The 20,722-nt window shown below is 33.2% G+C and overlaps 1 protein-coding gene across 1 annotated transcript in view; it reads left to right on the top strand.

Moving 5' to 3' along the window:
* Window positions 1–20,722, top strand: part of LOC139483476 (RUN domain-containing protein 1-like) — a 393,318-nt gene that overhangs the window by 154,120 nt on the left and 218,476 nt on the right. The window lies entirely within an intron of this gene.

Below are 20,722 nucleotides of genomic sequence, written 5' to 3'. Positions count from 1 at the left end.
ACTTTCCGAAATCGAAATTTATTTTGGCTTTCAACTATTGATTTGAGCGCACTGATGAGTCTTGTATATGATTTCATGACATATGGTATAGACGCTTAGAAGAGGGTTTTTATAATGGGCTGGTTTACATATATGCTGAACTGATAATCCTAAATATAAATTTTTACAAGTATCACATAAACTTAACATGCATGATTAAAGACAATGAGGTAAAGGTCAGATAAACCAATACAGAAATACATCAACACCTTGAAACCATCGCAAACACTGAATATGTTTTTGCTTACAGTATACAAGAAACAGACCAAACCCTGAACTTTTGATGGATCAAATATAGTTGATCTATTGCATTTAGTATCCTAAACCAGAAAACTTAACATTGAACAATGAACTGTGAAAATGAGGACATCATATGATATCTGCCAGACAGACATACACCTTGCAATCAGTCCTCACAATATTTGACCAAATTTCTTAAGAAATAGACCAAAACACAAAAACTTGATATTGAGCAATGAAAATCAGGTCAAGGTCATATGACACTTGCCAGTTGGATATGTACACCTTACAATCATTTTATGGACTACGAAATTAATCCTTGTTTACTGACCTATCTGAGATCAAGGGCAAGTGAAGTCTGTCAGACAGACATGAGGACTTTGCAAGTTACACACATACGAACTATAAATATCCTTTACTCATAATACATGTAATAAGAGGGAAATCAATTTTACAAAAAAATGACTCATTTTTCAAGTAGTCTCTGAACAAGGAAAATGAGGTCAAAGTCATGGGACTAAAACTTCATTACATAAGGCTTCAAAACGTATAAAGCAGCCAGGTCTTCAACCTTTGAAAATATCATCTACAAATAAGTAGTTAGTTAACTCTGCTACTGGATCAATAAAATTAGCTCCCGGAATGCTATATGTATTTTTTCTACTTTAAATCCAGAATCCACTAGGAACAAATCAATAAGAAGAAATATACAAAAATGATTTATGTAAAAGAATAATGCATGATATCATCCAAATCATAATTTCTGTTTTAACCGACACCATTTGCTGTTTGGTTCAGGTGGATTTGAAACTAACACTTTAATTATTCTTCTGGTTTCAGAAATGCTGCTCAGTTCAATATTGTCTTTTTGACATCAGTCTCATGACCTCAGAAATATATATATCCATAGTTTTATTTTATGTTGTTCCTGAAAATAGCATATCCTAACAAAGACATAAGCATTTACATATCATGTCTTTGTATCTTGCGGTATTTTTTTCTAAAAATCCAGTAACCAGTAATTGACCAATATGCAAAAGCGAAAATAGTTAATTCTAAAAGTTTGAAATTCTTCTCGGGTCATCAGGCTCTAGAATAGGTGCTCTATTCATCCCTATGGCATCATTCATGCAGTCTCTTTGACACTATCAGTGTGATGATTTCAGAACATATATCCACATCTTTTTCCAATTTAACTGGGTCAAGATCTTTAATTGTTTTTACATAGGCGGTAATGGTAACGTTTTTTCCTGTAGCTCAGTCCATATCGTAAACTTGGATATGTATGATAGCTCGTTTCGCAGCTGTGACATTTTCACATATGTGGTTAAATTTTCGGGGTACGAAGTGAGATTACTTTTTCCGTAAATTAGCATACCCCGAACATCCTTTTGTGATGCGGCTCCTTGTGGTAAAATATCCCCTTCTTAACACAATAAGGTCTTTGAAAATTTAATACTTTGAACACATTTAATAGCTCAATAGTTTTTACACATTTATTCTATGTTCCTCTGCTTTTCTAATCACCACAAATTGTTAAGTTCAGTCATTTGTAAAAAATAGAAACATGTCCAATATCACTACACAGAGATTTTTTCTTTACACGTCCCAACTGGATAAGCTTACCACCCATTCAGTCTCTTTGACACTATCATTGTAATGATTTCAGAAAATATATCCACATCTTTTTCAAATTTAACTGGATAAGCTTACAACCCATTCAGTCTCTGACACTATCATTGTAATGATTTCAGAAAATATATTCATATATTTCTCATATTTAACTTGATTTGCTGACCACCTGCCACTTTTCAGTTAATCCCAAAATTCAATCAAAACATATTGTTCTGCCCATAACAAAATTTCTTTATCTTATTCTTCTTTGGACATCAGGTTCTAGAATTGAAGTACTGTTATCACTACGGGATCATTCAGTCTCTAATATTTCATTTCTTCACTTCCATCATTCTGCCCAAAACGAGATTTCTGTAGTAAGACTATTTGCTGAGTTGGAGGAGGTGGGATAGGGGCAAGCACCTTTGAAATGCGTCTCGGGTCATCGGGTTCCAGAATTGATGCTCTGTTCATCCCTATGGCATCATTCAGTCTCTTTGACACAATCATTGCAATGATTTCAGAGATATATTTATAGCTTTTTTCTCTTTTTACGGGATAAGCTGCCCACCTGCCACTTTTTTTGTTGAAACTTCTTTGATATCTACAAAAAAATGTGTCCTTCATATACTCATTTGTATATATTCAAAATAGTCAAATATAAGAACAATTGATGGCCCATAATGTTCATTTCTTATGTACAACAGGTTTTCCTCATTTCCTATTTTGAGTTGGTTGAGGTTGTTAATTTCTACATAATTAGAGTTGTCTCATTGGCAATTATACCACATCTTATTTTTATATTTGAACAATACAAATTTCAAACTTAGGGCTCTTCCAGAAAACGTTGTAGAAGGGGATCGGTGTTGTAAGGCACATTTAAAACAGGTGCTCCGCAGGGCGCAGCTTTATACGACCCCAGTGGTTGAACCCTGAACAGTTGGGGCAAATTTGGTCACAATATTCAAGCTTGATTCTGTCTGAATTTGGATTATGATCAAATTTTTGACATAATATAGGTTTTTGTCACAAAATTAATGTGGTCAAAGATTTAACAAATCTATTGCACAATACATGCAGTACTGTGCAATTGGAGATTTCTTGAAACTTTCAATAACCCTTAAACTCGATCCCATGCTTTCCTTTGTAGTATTTAACCTTGTAGTACAATTTCAGAGAGATCCATACACTTAAACACAAGTTATTGTCATGATTGTTTGGAAACTAGAAACATGCTTCTTTTTGCCCCTTTTTATAAACCCTAAAATGAATCCCAACCTTCTCCTTGTGGTTTTAAACATTGCGGTATAATTTCAGAGCAATTGAAATACTTCTACACAAGTTATTATCCTGAAAATAGAAAAACTGCTTGTTTTGGGCCCCTTTTGGGCCCTTAATTCCTAATCAGTTGGGACCTTGGTCCCCAAAATCAATCCCAACCTTCCTTTTGTGGTATTGAACCTTCTGGAAAAATTTCATACATACGTCTGATGTATAATTTCCATGAATTATTGTATGTAATAACAAGCAAGGTGTATTTAAACGAGAAAATTGAATTGTTGAATAAATGAAACATAAATGCACTATTTATCATTTGTAGATGTACACATTCTATAAATATCATGTAGCAAATTCAGTGGAATGCAATTGAGATGAATTCAAATGTTTGCTAAGCCAATATTTGTCTTACATTGTATATCATAGCGATGATGTTTTGATATCAAAAATTTATGAATGTTTGTGAAACTTTTCTAATGTAACTGCTATAGTTTTCTAATATAAAATGAATACGATGACTCGTCACAATGCATGTCAAGAAAACTGCAAACATAATTCAAAAACCTAGATCATGACCGGTTTAATGTTTTAGGATCAATATCACTAAAATGTCGTAATTACAATTGTAACAAAATTAACGCTTACATGAACCTATCATTTCGTAAATTTTGCTTGACACTATTGATAGTTGAAAGTGTTAACAACCTGTTCAGTCTATTGTTTACAATCACGTGGTTTAACCGACTAATTCTATTTGATGTGATGATGCAATGGCGGAATTTAAATGCGGTTGCAAATAGTCTAACGACCTTTTAGATTCTAATATACTAGTCTAACTGCTATAGCCTATCCACCTTGGTAATATCAAAATAGACAAAAAAATATCATTACTTAAAAGAAACATTTATTCAAACAATCCAATCCAATACAGCTCCAAATTACAATAAATATTCAAATGGTAAAATAAATAATCCAAACTAATTAAAATGTACAAATGCTGATGTCTCGAACTTTAAAGATACCAACTGAGGAAGCATCAGACTATAAATTGAACAACTTCGGATACAGCGAAAATCAAGATCTTGTCAAACAGAAAATGTATTTATTATTAACATAGAAAAAATATTGAGAAGGAAAACAGTTCTTTTTGGATATCAAAGACTTTTCCCGTTGGTAAATCAATATCTCTATGAACATAATCAGCTCGTGATGGCATTCCGATGTATTGTTGCCACAGAGATTTGACTTTCGTTTTTAACTAGTAATCGATCGTATAAATACGCGAACATTTCTTGGTGCAAAATAACAATCCGTATCGCTTGTTATAAATTCATTTCTTCAATGAGTACTAAAACAAAATTGTTAAGAACACAAATAAATAAGATGTAAATGTCTTTTGACGTTAGAAATGTGTATATATCTTTTCTATATTTATAAATTTAGATCGTTCAGTTGGGGGACTGGAAAGCAGTTATTTATAAGGGGGAATTTTACAGATTTGTAGATGTAAGAAGGTTGTGCATGAGTTCGAATGAGACAACTTTCCATCAAAGTAATAATTTGTTTAAAGTAAACCATTATAGATCAAAGTAGGGCCTTAAACACGGAGCCTTGGCTCACAACGAACACCACGCTATATAGGAACAAAACATCACTAGTGTTAAACCATTCAAACAGGAAAACAAACGGTCTAATTTGTATAAAAAAGGAGATTCAAAAGTGCAGGTCAGATTTTGTCGAATCAATCTGAACGAGGACAGTATGATTCATCTTTGTCACACGTTAGTTTCATTGTTATCAATAAAGAAAGTCTTCCATGCGTGCGTTGCGAGCATATCGGATATATATATAATTTCGGTGCGTTCATTATAAAATTTGCTAAATGTTATATATGTGAACAATCATTTTGATACTTAACTATTTGATTACGACATTGTTAATTAAACCCTTATTTGATTAGCTTTCAAATTGCTTCCAAAACCAATTGAGAAATTTATAAGATGTTACCAAAAACAATTTGAATTTAAGCAATGGTCTTAAAACTGCTTATTTACATACAATACTAGTAAAAAGTAAAATCACAAAAATACTGAACTCTGAGGAAAATTCAAAACAGAAAGTCCTTATCAAATGATAAAACACACCAAACGAATGAATAACAACTGTCATATTTCTGACTCGGTACTGGCATTTTCAAATTTTGAAAATGGTGGATTGAACCTGGTTTTATAGCTGTGACTTAACCTCTCACGTGTATGACAGTCTCATCAAATTCTGTCATATTTACAACGATGTGTGCTCAAAACAGACATATTAGGTGAAATTGTCAAAATATTGGTACAGTAGTCTAATATTTTATATACTTATAAGTACTAATATTGATATAACAAAAACACCGCTATGATATTTTAAAAGTATCGCATTGATATAAGAATTAATAGCATTTGTTAATTTATGTATATAAGAAAAACACAGCACTTCAAATTTTACACGGACATACACTTTAGCTGAATGTATATTTAGACTCAATTGTTGTTTATATTTGAACAATAAGTTTTAACCCTCTTGCTGCCGAGTTTTTTTCTTGCTTTGTCGCGCCAAAAGCATCTTGACGTTTCTTATCTGTGACGTTGCAAAACTTGTGCCTATCTGTAAAACTGCGCTTTCCCGCCGTCCATAATTTTTCCCGCGTCAATGTAGCCGTAATTATGAAAACGATGTATATAAGTAATTTTACGGAAGTTAAATATGCTCTAAGATTGTCATAAACGATGTTTTTAATACAAGATAATTTACAAATACAACTTTTAACCTTGGAATATATTTTTTTTTAATCTTTCTTGTCTTAAAATAAAGTGAAAATAATATACCAATTGCTATACTAGCTTTAAGGGCGACTTTGTTTTATCTTTGTCAAGTGAAATGCATAAATGATTCTTAATCACCTATAAAATAGTAAAATATTTAGTCTCGTTTTTTTATTAGGTAATTGGTATAAATACTGTAAAAAATCTCTCAAATCATTATATAAACGGCAAAACAACGGCACTCAATGAAAATGAAAATAAAAACAAAGCGTGTACAAATTCATAAAAATAAATAAAATCTCCGAGCAGCTGTTCTATGATTCTGTGAACTACTTCTTGTTGTAAAGTATCAATAGTGTCCGATTAAAATTATCATGATTTCAATCCTTGTTTCGGTAGGCGAGGAAATATTTTTTATATAAAAATTATTATCCATGTTCATTTTGCTTATTTTTTAATCATGTTTATTATAATTTTGTTGATCACTTATTGCTCAAAATTTTAGAGAATACGAATTAAAAAAAAACATAGTAAAAACGAGGAAAGAAATTCTCTGAGACTATTGTCTACAAGTAAACCTGAATCAATAATAAATCAGTTTCATTTACTATGATAAAGTACACACTGTAATTGACATACACGAAATATCTTTAAATCTGTTAATTGATAAATTATTCTTTTCTCAACGTTCAGTGGCAAATATTTCATGCAATATTAAGGACGCCTGAAATTCAATATTCAATAAAACTATTGCTCAATGAGTCATACAAAGTAAAAGATCTGTGGTGAATGCCAGAAAAAAAAAAGAGGTTGCCACTGGGAAAGGATATATCTATGATATATATGATAGGAATCATTGTGTCTACTACTAATTTAACATCCCCATTTCGAATAAAAATAAACATTTTTAAGGCATGCAGTGCTTCCATGATGAAACAGGTTTAAAATGTATTGAAATATCGTATGGCAATATAAGTACATCGGTAAACATGTGTGTACTTTAAGTTTTACAAAAAAAAAATCCTAGCTGAGATTTCAATCGTGGTATTTGAGCCCTAAATAAAGTATCCAGTTCTTTTAAATAAAGCGTGTACGGTGTATTGTGAATGAATATTAATATTTAACGTAATCAAGTATAACAGTTACCTTTTTTATGATTATTTATCAGGGATAAGATTTTTGATTTATATGAGATATTCTGATTGATAGATGTACGAAAAAAAAACCGTAAAACAAATTTCTCGAAAGAATGCAACATTTTACATGAAAAGACGAACTAGATAATTAGTAAACACGTTAAATAAGTTTGTATTATAGTACTAACAAGCTTATGATCCTGTATCATTTCTTGACATCCGTTTAAAGTATACTTTTAAAGCATTTTATTCAGTTTGCTCATTCCCGCCAAAATCGCCCTTTTGACGCCGTATTTTGACGTTGTCAGTGCCCTTGAGTATTGTGACGTTACAATGGACCTTTGACGTTCTACACAATCAACAAGATTTGTGTGTAGAAGCCATAAATGTCCCTTTGGCAGCAAGAGGGTTAAAGCTAGTATTTTCTTAATTTTTCGTTGCCAAAAACAACATTTTCCGCATGGAATGTCTGCATATTTACAATTGATATTAGACAATATCGCTATGTGATATATAAGAACAGTTTTTATCATTTCGTTTTCCACACAGTTCGTACTACAAAATTTACAAAGTCTATCATTAAATGGTATCTGCGGTCTGGAATATCGTCCCGTCTTGCTGCCGAGATTTTTTCTTGCTATATCGCGCCAAAAGCATATTGACGTTTCTTATCTGTGACGTTGCAAAACTTGTGCCTCTCTGTAGAACTGCGCTTTCCCGTCGTCCATAGTTTTTCCCGCTTCAATGTAGCCGTAATTATGAAAAGCGATGTATAAGTAATTTTACGGAAGTTATTGCTGTAAGATTGTCATAAACGATGTTTTTTAATACAACATTAATCAAAAATACAATTTTTAACCTTGAAATATATTTTTGTTATCTTTCTTGTCTTAAAATAAAATGATAATGATATACCAATTGCTATACTAGCTTTGAAGGCGACCTTGTTTTAATGTGTTCTCAACTAAAATTTGTAATTCTCATATGCTTAAAGAGAATTTTTTGACCATTTTTTGAATTTTTAAGGTAAAATTATGTTGTATTCTAATAAATTTTTCAATGTCCAGAGAAAATGTTACGGCCATGTTCCATTTCAGAATATTTCTACTATATTGCATTTGTTTAAGTATCAACATATGCTCATTTTACCAAAAATCATACTGATTCATTTATTTCTATGAATAGTAGATGCTACATAATGAATTTTATTGGGTCTTAAAGATCATGGATGCTCTCTCGATTATATTAATAACTTCTGTAGTTGTGAAATTGTTTTGTATAAAAAGCACTTCGTATTTCTGTACATAGCATATTTCAAAAAAGTGTCTGCGGATAATGAAGAAAACGATTAAAATTGCATCTTCACCTTTGATGCTGGCTTCCAATTATTTATAGATTCTGGCATCCCAAAATATCTGGATGCTGGCATCCCAATATATCTGGATGCTGGCGTCCCAAAATATCCGGATGCTGGCATCCCAATACTTTTGGATGCTGGCATCCCAAAATATCCGGATGCTGGCATCCAAATATATCTGGATGCTGGCATCCCAAAATATCGGGATGCTGGCATCTCAATATATTCGGATGCTGGCATCCCAAAATATTCGGATGCTGGCATCCCAAAATATTCGGATGCTGGCATCCCAAAATATTCGGATGCTGGCATCCCTAAATATCGGGATGCTGGCATCCCAAAATATCTGGATGCTGGCATCCCAAATATTCGGATGCTGGCATCCCAATATATCTGGATGCTGGCATCCCAAAATATCCGGATGCTGGCATCCCAATACTTTTGGATGCTGGCATCCCAAAATATCCGGATGCTGGCATCCCAATATATCTGGATGCTGGAATCCCAAAATATCGGGATGCTAGCATCTCAATATATTTGGATGCTGGCATCCCAAAATATTCGGTTGCTGGCATCCCTAAATATCGGGATGCTGGAATCCCAAAATATCTGGATGCTGGCATCCCAAAATATTCGGATGCTGGCATCCCAATATATCTGGATGCTGGCATCCCAAAATATCTGGATGCGGGCATCCCAAAATATCGGGATGCTGGCATCTCAATATATCTGGATGCTGACATACCAAAATATCCGGATGCTGGCTTCCCAAAATATAGGAATTCTGGCATCACAACCTTGCAGACATGTACCATTTTGCATTATGACACGAATTTAAATGCTGCTTCCTAATCAATTGGATTTTAGTATTAATCCATCAATATATCACCCAGTACATTTCCTAAGGTTTTGATGTGTGTTGAATGCATATGAAAACAATCAAGTAAACATAAAAAAAAGCTACTGATGAATGCCGGGAAGATTATATTTTTAGTCTTTGTTCATGTCCAGGGGCCAACTTTAATGCATATTGAGAATGTGACATCATAGGTCAGAGTGTGAAATGTATACTTGACCAACAAACTGAGTCTGAATTGTAAAGTGCTAGTTGACCATGTGAATGCTGATGTCAACAATTTGATATTTATAAAACTATGTCAATGTACTACCGGTAAGTTTCCAATAATTAGCCAATTTTAATGTTATTTTTCTGACTTTGATTACCATTATGTAAGACATGAGGTATACTTGTTATTGACTATTGTGGTCTGAGACAATACATTTATATATGATGACATCAGGACTATAATTTTCAAATCTGATATGCTCATGTGTCGAATGTTCATAGATTTTTTTTTTAAATAAGCTTAATGCAATTGCCAGCTGAAATCATATCAAGTTTAGTAGTTCCCAAGGCTTTCAGAAATCAACTGGACAATATTTAAAAAAAATGCTGCTCATTTTGTATGGCATTTTCAATCAAATGAATTTGCCCAATGACCATCAACCTTTGGAATTTCTGATGAAATAAGTCATCCAGGACAAACACTCTACAAAACGGATTGGTGACTGTACCTTTATTAAAATACTAAATATGAGGTGCGTTATATTTAAACCTGCATAATAATTTTGTTTTGTGTCTATGAGAAACCCCATTGGCATCCAATGTATAAATTAAGGAGATTTGTTTCCCACAATTGCCTATATATACAATAAAACGTGTACCACAATGCAATATTTAAAAATAATCTATTATTGATACTAGTGCACAGTGTCTATGATCTGTACGTACTGGATATTGTCAGTATCTCTGGACTTGCTGTATACATCTTCCAATGAGTCAGTACATCATGTCAGGATCTTCTAGTACTTGAGCCTTTCATTTTATTAACAAAACATACATTAAAGAAAATGTATCTTTTTTCTGTATTTTAAAATTTCAATATTTGTTAATCATTTAATCAAATCAGTTACACGAACTGGAACTTTCAAACTTTCTAATATCATGCATTGCTAGTGATCTGAAATCAGCTGGAATCACAAAAGATCTGGTGCTGTTTGGATGATTCGTCGTCTGAGTTTAACCTGTCCAATAACTATAAAGTGTTGCGATACATTAATACACAACACATGAATAGTAACCAGAAAGGTGAAGCCACTTCTTTACAAATGCTGAAAAGAAAAATAAATAATTATATGAAATATTATGATATCAACAATAAATTTTTGTTGTAACATCACACCACTAGGGAACGAAAAAACGCATTATTATTCGAAGAAAACCTTCATTTAAACTTCTTTTAAATTAAGTTTTCGACACCAATATATGCCTGTTGTTACTATTCAAAACACATACATTTGACATATGAACCACAAGTTCAATTGATTTTTTTATGGAACAACATCCAGGTCTATACTTCCACCGAGCTTCGTTTAAAAAAAAAGAAATAAATCACGAAAATATCAGCTTAAAATCATTTATGAAAGGATGACTCCGAGGCATATTTGTAAGACTAGCTTGACCCATAAAACTATACATGTAACCTATTATTATTAATTCCTGCCAGTAAGCTAAGTACAAAATGTATATATATTAGAGTAAATTTATTTTGAAATCGGTATTAAATCTGTTATGTATGATAAGCGTTTCTTTCTTTTAAAATTTTACATTCAATCTGATTCATATATGACTACCGGTATGCAGTATTAATTTTGTTCATTGTTGGAGGCCATATGCCGACATTTAATTGTAAACTGCTTAGTCATATTAGTGCTATATTATTTGGTCTCAGTCCGGTGGAGAGTTGTCTCATTAGCAATCATACCATTACTCAAGTATTACTCGGACTCCAAACGGCTGTTTTGCAAGACAAGCTAGGCCCATGAGCGTAGGAAGTCAAGACTCAGAGTAATCTCGGACGGGCACAAGTTAACTGGTTTTAGACCCTTGCAAAAAAAAGGCAAACACATTCAATTTTCTAGACCGAAAATCAATCTGAAATTAAGTTTTTCATACTTTATTTTTCTTGAACTCAAAGGACTCTTACCAGTGATGCATTTTAATGGTTTTCTTATAGGTTGTCTAGGGGTAAACAAATTAATTTTGCGGACCCAATATTTTTACTGGCCATGGCCATATTGATGGTGGTTAATCGTCTCGGTGGGGTTTATGTCGATAATATTTTTGTCAAAACTATTCATAACTTCATGAAAAAGTACATATTTCCATAATGTAAAATAAAAAAAATATATATGTGTATTTCCTATTTCCATAACTACCCACTATAATATAGAAATAGTCTTCCTTCAAGTTTTTTGGTAATTTGGCACTAAGCACTGTTACAGTCATAATTTCTCTCTCATAGACTCGATGTAAAAAAAATGGTAAAAACTCTCATAGTCATATTAAAGTATTAAACAAAAAATTGGTTTATTATACAGACTGAGGTAAACACTAAAAGATGACTTTAGCGGGTCCCTTTGTTATGGCAGTCAGTGCCCCCCTCTCCCCACCCCCCTCAATCCCTTTTATAGAAAGTTCTGGAATCACCATTGGCTACCACAAACGGATCGAAGTGCATCGGCCTCCACGACAACATGGGAGAATCTGGCGACTGTAATCAGAATTATATTATCCGGCTGGCGTATCAAGTCACTGAAATGCGTCCGAGATTGCTCGGACTTCTTCTTTCCTCTATAACTTCCTCCAATAGTTGGAGTACACCAACCTTACTAAATTAAGATTGGTTAAACCCTTATAATAATTAATTATTCAGTGAAAACATATCTATTTAAAAATAACATTATAAAAAATATATACAGTTAAATCCCTGAAAAAATAATAATAATAATAACTTCTATGTACATTAAAAATGTGTCACAATTAAAAGGTTATTAATAGAGTTTTAAGAAAGTTTTGAATATTATTTACAGGACATACATTATAGTAAAAAATCTTTACATTCACTAAAACAGTGTTACTAAAAGGTAAAAAGAAAATATAAAAATAAATAGTTTTCAGATTTCTGCCTGCTACAGCTACTACATCTGTCTATGTGTACTACTAGGCGATATATAAATCAATAAAATCATGCATATAAGCTTATATGTCCTAAGCGATCTAATTATACATAGCCATTATAACATGTATAACTATCTGTTATATATGTGTGTGTAGCTACTGGGTATTAAAGCTAAACATGCATATTTATTCCCTTTATAGGTATAGCGCGGCACAACCACACTGACCAGTTATTCTACTATTTCATGGATTTTCTCAGCATTTAATTTTACATACAGGATTGATAGGTTTAGCGCGGAACACCCACACTGACCTAGTTGTTCTGTACAAAAGGCTTGGCGATGACTTTACATTAAAGATAAGCAATGTTTCATACTACGGAGTTTAAGACAGCAAATGAAGGCATAGCGCGGGACAGCCATATTAACCTAATGAAGATTTAAAATTCGGTTTATAAGATTGATGTAATTAAGGTTTAGCGCGGAACAACCACACTGACCTAGTTGTACTGTCGAAAAATCATTAATGATTATTCCTTAGATTGTCCAGAGAATAAGCCATATTTCATTTCGTGAAATTGAAGGTAGCTGATTAAGGTATAGCGCGGTACAACCACACTGACCTTATGGAAACTAGATATTGAGAAAGGATACTCTCTTTAGATGGAGTCTATAACATAGGTTCCTGCTTAGTTCTTCTATTGAATTAAGAAAAAGGTCATCCAGAGGGAGAATATTGTTTAGAGCCAGTTGCTGACAATCCAAGATTAGTTGGGCAATACAAGTTCTCTCGTGAAAGTTAGAATTCCAGTTGCCTAGCCCAATTTTATTGATGGTAATTCTTTTGATAACACCAAGATATTCTCTGCGTATACCTTCCAGAACGGGACAGCGAGTGAGAAAATGGATGATATCTTCTTCTTCCAGTTGACATATTGGGCAAGTTGCATCAAGATTCATATTTGAGAAACGAGCTTTCTGCGATTGAAATATATATGTCCCTGTGCATAACCTTGCTTTTATTGTTGCTTTCCTGAGTTCGCCAATGTTTGGTGGTAGACTGTTCTAGATAGAATGAGGTTTTCCTATGTCTAAATTAGGGATGCAGAGAAATTTTAGTGTTGTTTTGCTATTGGCGTCCCTTTGAAGATTCACTTTCCAGTAGCTGTTTATCGCTTCTTTTGCCTTGCATTTCCATGATAACTTTGATGGTAATTGATCTTTCAGATCAGTCCATGGAGGAAGATTATACATGTATAAAATATCTGCTACTCTGTTAAGGAAGGTTAATTCATGTGTTTGCAGAACATATTGCCTCTCTAGAGCCTTTTTTAGATTCTCGTTGTTAGATGAAAAGATGGAGTGGAAGAGGCTAAGAACTCTTTTGTGAATTTCTGCCTCTATGGGGAGAGCACCCACGAGTAAGTATACTGCTGAAATTGCTGTACGTGAAGGAAGAGCTTGTATTTGTCTAAAAAAATTCACATGGAAATCTCTTAGCAACTTAATGTCCCCATTATTGAGTGGCAGAACTTCCAGGCTGTAAAGTAGTCTTGGTAGAACGTATACTCTATATATCATATAGGAAGTTTTAGGGTTTAGTCCATTAGTACCATGTACTCCAACGTTCATAAGAGAGTAAGCTGTTCTTCTGGCTAAGCTTATTCTGTCCTGGATGTTTGTTTTATTTTGGTCCTTAATTGCTCTGATGATACCCAAATGTGTACCTTGTTTAGCTGATGGCATGTTTTTATCATCGAGTTTGAATTGAACTTCACTCTTCGTTGTTTTTGAGTTACTATACTTATTAATTGTAACGCTTTTGGTTGGATGGATCTTGTATCTATGTTTGTCTGAGTATCTTTTAGATGTATCTAGCATAGATTGCATTTCTTCTTCAGTTGATGACAGTAGTATAATGTCATCTGCACAGGTTGGACATCCCGTAAAGTTTGTGCCGATGTACTGGCCCATACCATTCTCTTCAAGTTCTGTAAGTAGGTCGTTAATGTACAGTTTGTACAAATGGATGGATAGAATTCCTCCTTGGCGGACTCCTTGCCGTACAGGGAAGCTGTTACTAAATCCGTTTTTCCATTTAACTTTAGAGGTAAGGTTGTTGTACATATCAAAAATGATTTCCCAAATATCTGGATCAATATTTTGGTCAAATAACTTGTCGAGAAGAATATCATGATGAACAACATCAAATGTCTTTTGTGAATCCAGAAGTCCGAAAATTAATTTAGATTTTTGTTTTTTTGATATAAGTTCCGATTCAGAGACTAGCAGTGCTGCCATTGCTGGTGAGAGGCCACTTGTGAAGCCAAATTGTAACTCTGATTGTTTATCTAATTTCAGAAGCACTCTCTGAAGGATTACATGTTCAAAATTTTTTCCTATAATTGATGATACGGTGATGCCTCTGTGGTTATCAAGAATTTTGTCATCTTTATTTTTCTTACATACTGCATTAAGAATACCGGTTTTAAATTGGATTGGTACCTTTTTCTCAGCCAGTATTTGGTTAAATAGAGAAACGAGATACGGAACAACAACCTCTTCAGCAGATTTGAAGTGTTCAGCAGATAGCCCATATTCATCGCATGCCTTTCCATTGTTCAGATTTGATATTGCCTCAGAAATTTCGGTGGGGTTGAATTTGTCTGAACTAGAATCAGATAAGCTACAGATTTCTTTTATAATTTCACAGCGGAATTGGCAGTTATTTAGAAATTTTTCATCAAAATCAGGATCGTCCTTAGGTGTTGCTAAATTTTGAAAATATTTTGCCATTGCCTCTCTTTGTTCTTCAGGATCAGTGAGTTTATGATCATCATATAGTATGGTTGTAGCAAGTTCTTTAGTGCTGTTTGTATTTCTGCGTATTAATCTGAAGAAATTTTTAGAGTTGGGTTCACTTTCCAGTTTTTTATACGACCGCAAAATTTGAAAAAAATTTCGTCGTATATTGCTATCACGTTGGCGTCGTCGTCGTCGTCGTCGTCGTCGTCCGAATACTTTTTAGTTTTCGCACTCTAACTTTAGTAAAAGTGAATGGAAATCTATGAAATTTTAACACAAGGTTTATGACCATAAAAGGAAGGTTGGTATTGATTTTGGGAGTTTTGGTCCGAACATTTTAGGAATAAGGGGCCAAAAAAGGGCCCAAATAAGCATTTTCTTGGTTTTCGCACTATAACTTTAGTTTAAGTTAATAAAAATCTATGAAATTTTGACACAAGGTTTATGACCACAAAAGAACGGTTGGGATTGATTTTGGGAGTTTTGGTTTCAACAGTTTAGGAATTAGGGGCCAAAAAAGGGCCCAAATAAGCATTATTCTTGGTTTTCGCACAATAACTTTAGTTTAAGTAAATAGAAATCAATGAAATTTAAACACAATGTTAATGACTACAAAAGGAAGGTTGGTATTGATTTTGGGAGTTTAGGTCCCAACAGTTTAGGAATTAAAGGGCCAAAAAGGGACCCAAATAAGCATTTTTCTTGGTTTTTGCACCATAACGCTAGTATAAGTAAATAGAAATCTATGAAATTTAAACACAAGGTTTATGACCATAAAAGGAAGTTGGTATTGATTTTGGGAGTTTTGGTCCCAACAGACTAAGGGGCCCAAAGGGTCCAAAATTAAACTTTGTTTGATTTCATCAAAAATTGAATAAATGGGGTTCTTTGATATACCAAATCTAACTGTGTATGTAGATTCTTCATTTTTGGTCCTGTTTTCAAATTGGTCTACACTAAAGTCCAAAGGGTCCAAAATTAAACTTAGTCTGATTTTAACAAAAATTGAAATCTTGGGGTTCTTTGATATGCTGAATCCAAAAATGTACTTAGATTTTTTATTATGGGCCCAGTTTTCAAGTTGGTCCAAATCAGGATCTAAAATTATTATATTAAGTATTGTGCAATAGCAAGTCTTTTAAATTGCACAGTATTGCGCAATGGCAAGAAATATCTAATTGCACAATATTGTGAAATAGCAATTTTTTTTTTAATTAGAGTTATCTTTCTTTGTCCAGAATAGTAAGCAAGAAATATCTAATTGCAAAATATTGTGCAATAGCAAGATTTTTTTTTAATTCGAGTTATCTTTCTTTGTCCAGAATCAACTTAAATCTTTGTTATATACAATATACAATGTATATTCACTTTTTACTACCAACTGATAAATTAAAATAATCTTTACCATTCAGTGATAACAAGCAGTTTTTTACATCTTAATATTTTATGATGTATTTAAATGAGTAGTTATTGTTGCAAACTCCATTAGAAATTTTCATTGAGATTAGTTTTGGAATAAGGGAAAGGGGGATGTGATTAAAAAAATTGGGTTCAATTTTTCTCATTTGAAATTTCATAAATAAAAAAGAAAATTTCTTCAAACATTTTTTTGAGAGGATTAATATTCCACAGCATAGTGAATTGCTCTAAGAGAAAACAAAAATTTTAAGTTCATTAGAACACATTCATTCTGTGTCAGAAACCTATGATGTGTCAACTATTTAATCACAATCCAAATTTAGAGCTGAATCCAGCTTGAATGTTGTGTCCATACTTGCCCCAACCGTTCAGGGTTCAACCTTAGTCCAAATAATTATGACGTCTTGAAAGGCTATTATATTTTTTTTCTTTGACGCCTTACATCGACGTCATAACGCCAAACTCATATATTCAGTTGGACTTTGAGAAGGAATTTACTGCTTTATTAAAACGTTTAGCTGATTTCTCCTAAAGATGCTTCATTTTAGGTGTATAAAATATATTTTTTAACCAAACTCGGTACATTTTCACCGACCTGAATTTCCGGATAATGTAAAACAATGGTTCCGGAAATTCGGGTTTTACCGAGTTTGGTGTGAAAATTATTTTATAATCTTCTTAAAGGAAATCAGACAAACGTTTTAAAAAATGCAGTCGACATGTTCCCGCCTCGGATGGAATTGTTCCTTATATTATTATTTCTGTAGGGATTAATTGGAAATATTTTGCACAAACAAACACATAAAAGGTAAGAATTTTTGTTTATGCATTTTGTTTTAGCCTTCAATGAAAATTTGATGGCTAAATTGGGTCTCAAAGTTGAGAGCAAAATATGCTCTCAAAGTCCAACCGAAAATGGCGGCTTCATCATTATGACGTCGATGTAAGGCGTCAAAGAAAAAAATTATAATAGCCTTTCAAGACGTCATAATTATTTGGACTAGGTTCAACCTCTGCGGTCGTATAAAGCTACGCTCTGCGGAGCATCTGGTTATAAAATTCTTTACATTCAGTTGCTCTTTCTAGCCGTAGTCTTTTTCTTACGTTTCTTTTTGCTTCCTTCAGTTCCAAAAAAAAAGTGTCCTCACCTCTCTTTCTCTCATGAAGGTCCCATATCCTGTGTTTCTGTTTGCTAATCGTAAGCAACTTTTTTGCATGTTGTGAAACTTTTAATCTTGGGCCGCGGATTTTCAAAGTTTTTGTCGGAATTGTTTTCCTTGCAGCTTGTTTAATTGCATCTATTAGATTATTTGTTTGGTCTTCTGTTGTTACTTTTCGATTTTTATTTTGATCTAATGATTTTTTTACTGCTTCACTGTTAATAGCTGGTACACACTTTTCCCATTCTGTTTTATGCAGTACTTCGTTGCTGAAATTTGATGATTTTTTTTTGTTTTTGTTTGTCGGCTTGAAGTGTTAAAAGAGCCTTGACTGGTACATGGGCTGATAAATTTATTGCATCTTGTGAGAAAGTTTGAATAGAGTGGATAAGGTTGCTATTTGATGACAGGATGTAGTCTATTTTAGATGTAGATTTTCCATTATGATGAAAGAAAGAGTGAAGGTGATCATCATCATCTAGTTGATGTAGATTATAGTCTTTGACAAACTCTTTTAATATTCTATCATGTTGATTATGCCTTGAATTGAGTAAGTTCCGTTTAGGTCCCCACAGATTATGAAATCCATATAGCAATACTTTTGTATAAGAAATTTGATAATATCTAAATGTTCCCTATATTTTATTACTGAGTTTGTATTTAAAGTTGGTAGGTATGAGTTGATAATACAAACTTGTCGATCCTTGGTTTGAACAGAGATAGCAATGACTCTTTCGTTGCCTTCTGGCAATTTTCTTATTAAATCGTTCCACTTTTTTGGCCATAAGATAGCTATACCCGCTTGTCTCCTTGGTGCTTGAAAATTTTGGTGCTTGGTGCTTGGACTTCAAACAGCTGTTTTGCAAGACAAGCTAGGCCCAATGAGCGTGGACGTCAGAGTAATCTCGAACGGGCACAAGTCAAATCGTCTCCTATAGAAAAATTCGACATCTGATAATATATATATGAAACCATTACAGACATACAGTTGTCGAGTTGAGTAGAATATTCCTTATGAAAGGCTAAATCTCAGAAATCTCGGACTACGAAGTGCATGTAAAATATAAGAAAATCTACTTTGTCTTACCTGTATGAGTAGCGTTCTATTGCGTATATGTTTCTGTTATATCAAAATGATAATAAATTGCGGCATACTGGCCAAAGAAGTGTTTTTCGTCCTTCCCCTTGCAACCATGTCCACTTCGCCGATTTTAAACATTCTTTTTACATGACGTCATGCGGGTGGGATTTGCCGCAATAAGCGTAGAAAAATAGTGCAAGCGCTTTCAGTATTAAACATAAGAAAAACTAACAAATAAGAGAATATTAAAAGGGTTACCTGTTTTTATTACTTTTAAAAAAATATTTATATCGGTATAAGTGATTCTTGAGATTTTATTTCTTATCATGTTTACTGTCTCTGCATGAATCTCTACGCATGATGGAAACACCTATTACGTCATAATACCCCTGACGTCAGTAGATAAAGTGTTGGGAGGAAAACAACAAACGGATTTTTGTTGTTGTTTTATTTTTTGCATTACACAAAATTATGCAATGGAGTACATCTATAGAAATTCGGCAAACAGTATATCAAACAGAACTTGTAGGATTACTGCATTCGGATATTTTGCAATGTCTGCACTCCTACAGTTTTGGATGCCAGCATCCAGCTTTTTCGGGATGCCAGCATCCAACTTTTTCGGGATGCCAGCATCCAGCTTTTTCGGGATGCCAACATCCCATTATAACGGGATGCCAGCATCTCAATATAACGGGATGCCAGCATCCCAATAAAACGGGATGCCAGCATCTCAATAAAACGGGATGCCAGCATCCCAATATGTCAGACTGGATGCCAGCATCCCAAAATAACGGGATGCCAGCATCTCATTAAAACGGGATGCCAGCATCTCAATAAAACGGGATGCCAGCATCCCAATAAAACGGGATGCCAGCATCTCAATATGACTGGATGCCAGCATTTCAATATATAGGAAATCCAGCATTCCCAAAAAATAAAAAAATATTTAAAAAAAAATATATGCAAAACTAGCATCCTAGTAAAAGTAAGATGCTCCAGTACATTATTATTTTAACAACAGCATCTACATCAAATTTTAATGCTGGAAGCATATAAAATCAAACAGACAGCATATGTACTATAAAAAGATGCTACCGTATACAAAATATGAAAGCAATTAAAAAATTGAGAAATACTTTGACAAATTATTCAAAATTAGCATCTTTTCATTGACATATGCTATTTCCTAGTTATTTCACGGAATGTATGAAAAAAACTGTACATGAGAATTTGAAATTTTAGTTGAGAACGCATTTTTTATCTTTGTCAAGTGAAATGAATAAGTAAACCTTGTTATACATGTAATAGGTAAATACCGTAAAAAAAAATCTCTCAAATCATTATATAAACGGCAAAACATCGGCACCCAATGGAAATAAAAATAAAAACAAAGCGTGTACAAATAAAAATAAATGAAATCTCGGAGTAGCTGTTCTATGATTCTATGAACTACTTCTTGTTGTAAAGTATCAAACGTGGCAGATTAACATTTTAAGTTCAATCCTTGTTTCGGCAGGCGAGGAAATATTTTTTATAAAAATTATTATCCATATTCCATTTGCTTATTTTTTAATCATGTTTATTATTATTTTGTTGACCACTTATTGCTTAAAATTTTAGAGAATAAAAAAAAACAACATAGTAAAAACAAGGGAAAAAACGCTCTAAAATGAATTGCTATTGTCTACAAGTAAACCTGAATCAATTATAATTCATTTTCATTTACTATGATAAAGTACAAACTGTAATTGACATACACGGAA

This window comes from Mytilus edulis, chromosome 7, assembly GCF_963676685.1.
Source record: "Mytilus edulis chromosome 7, xbMytEdul2.2, whole genome shotgun sequence".
Classification (NCBI taxonomy): domain Eukaryota; kingdom Metazoa; phylum Mollusca; class Bivalvia; order Mytilida; family Mytilidae; genus Mytilus; species Mytilus edulis.
The sequence above is the reverse complement of the archived record's forward strand: the minus strand, read 5'-3'. Positions and strand labels throughout refer to the sequence as shown.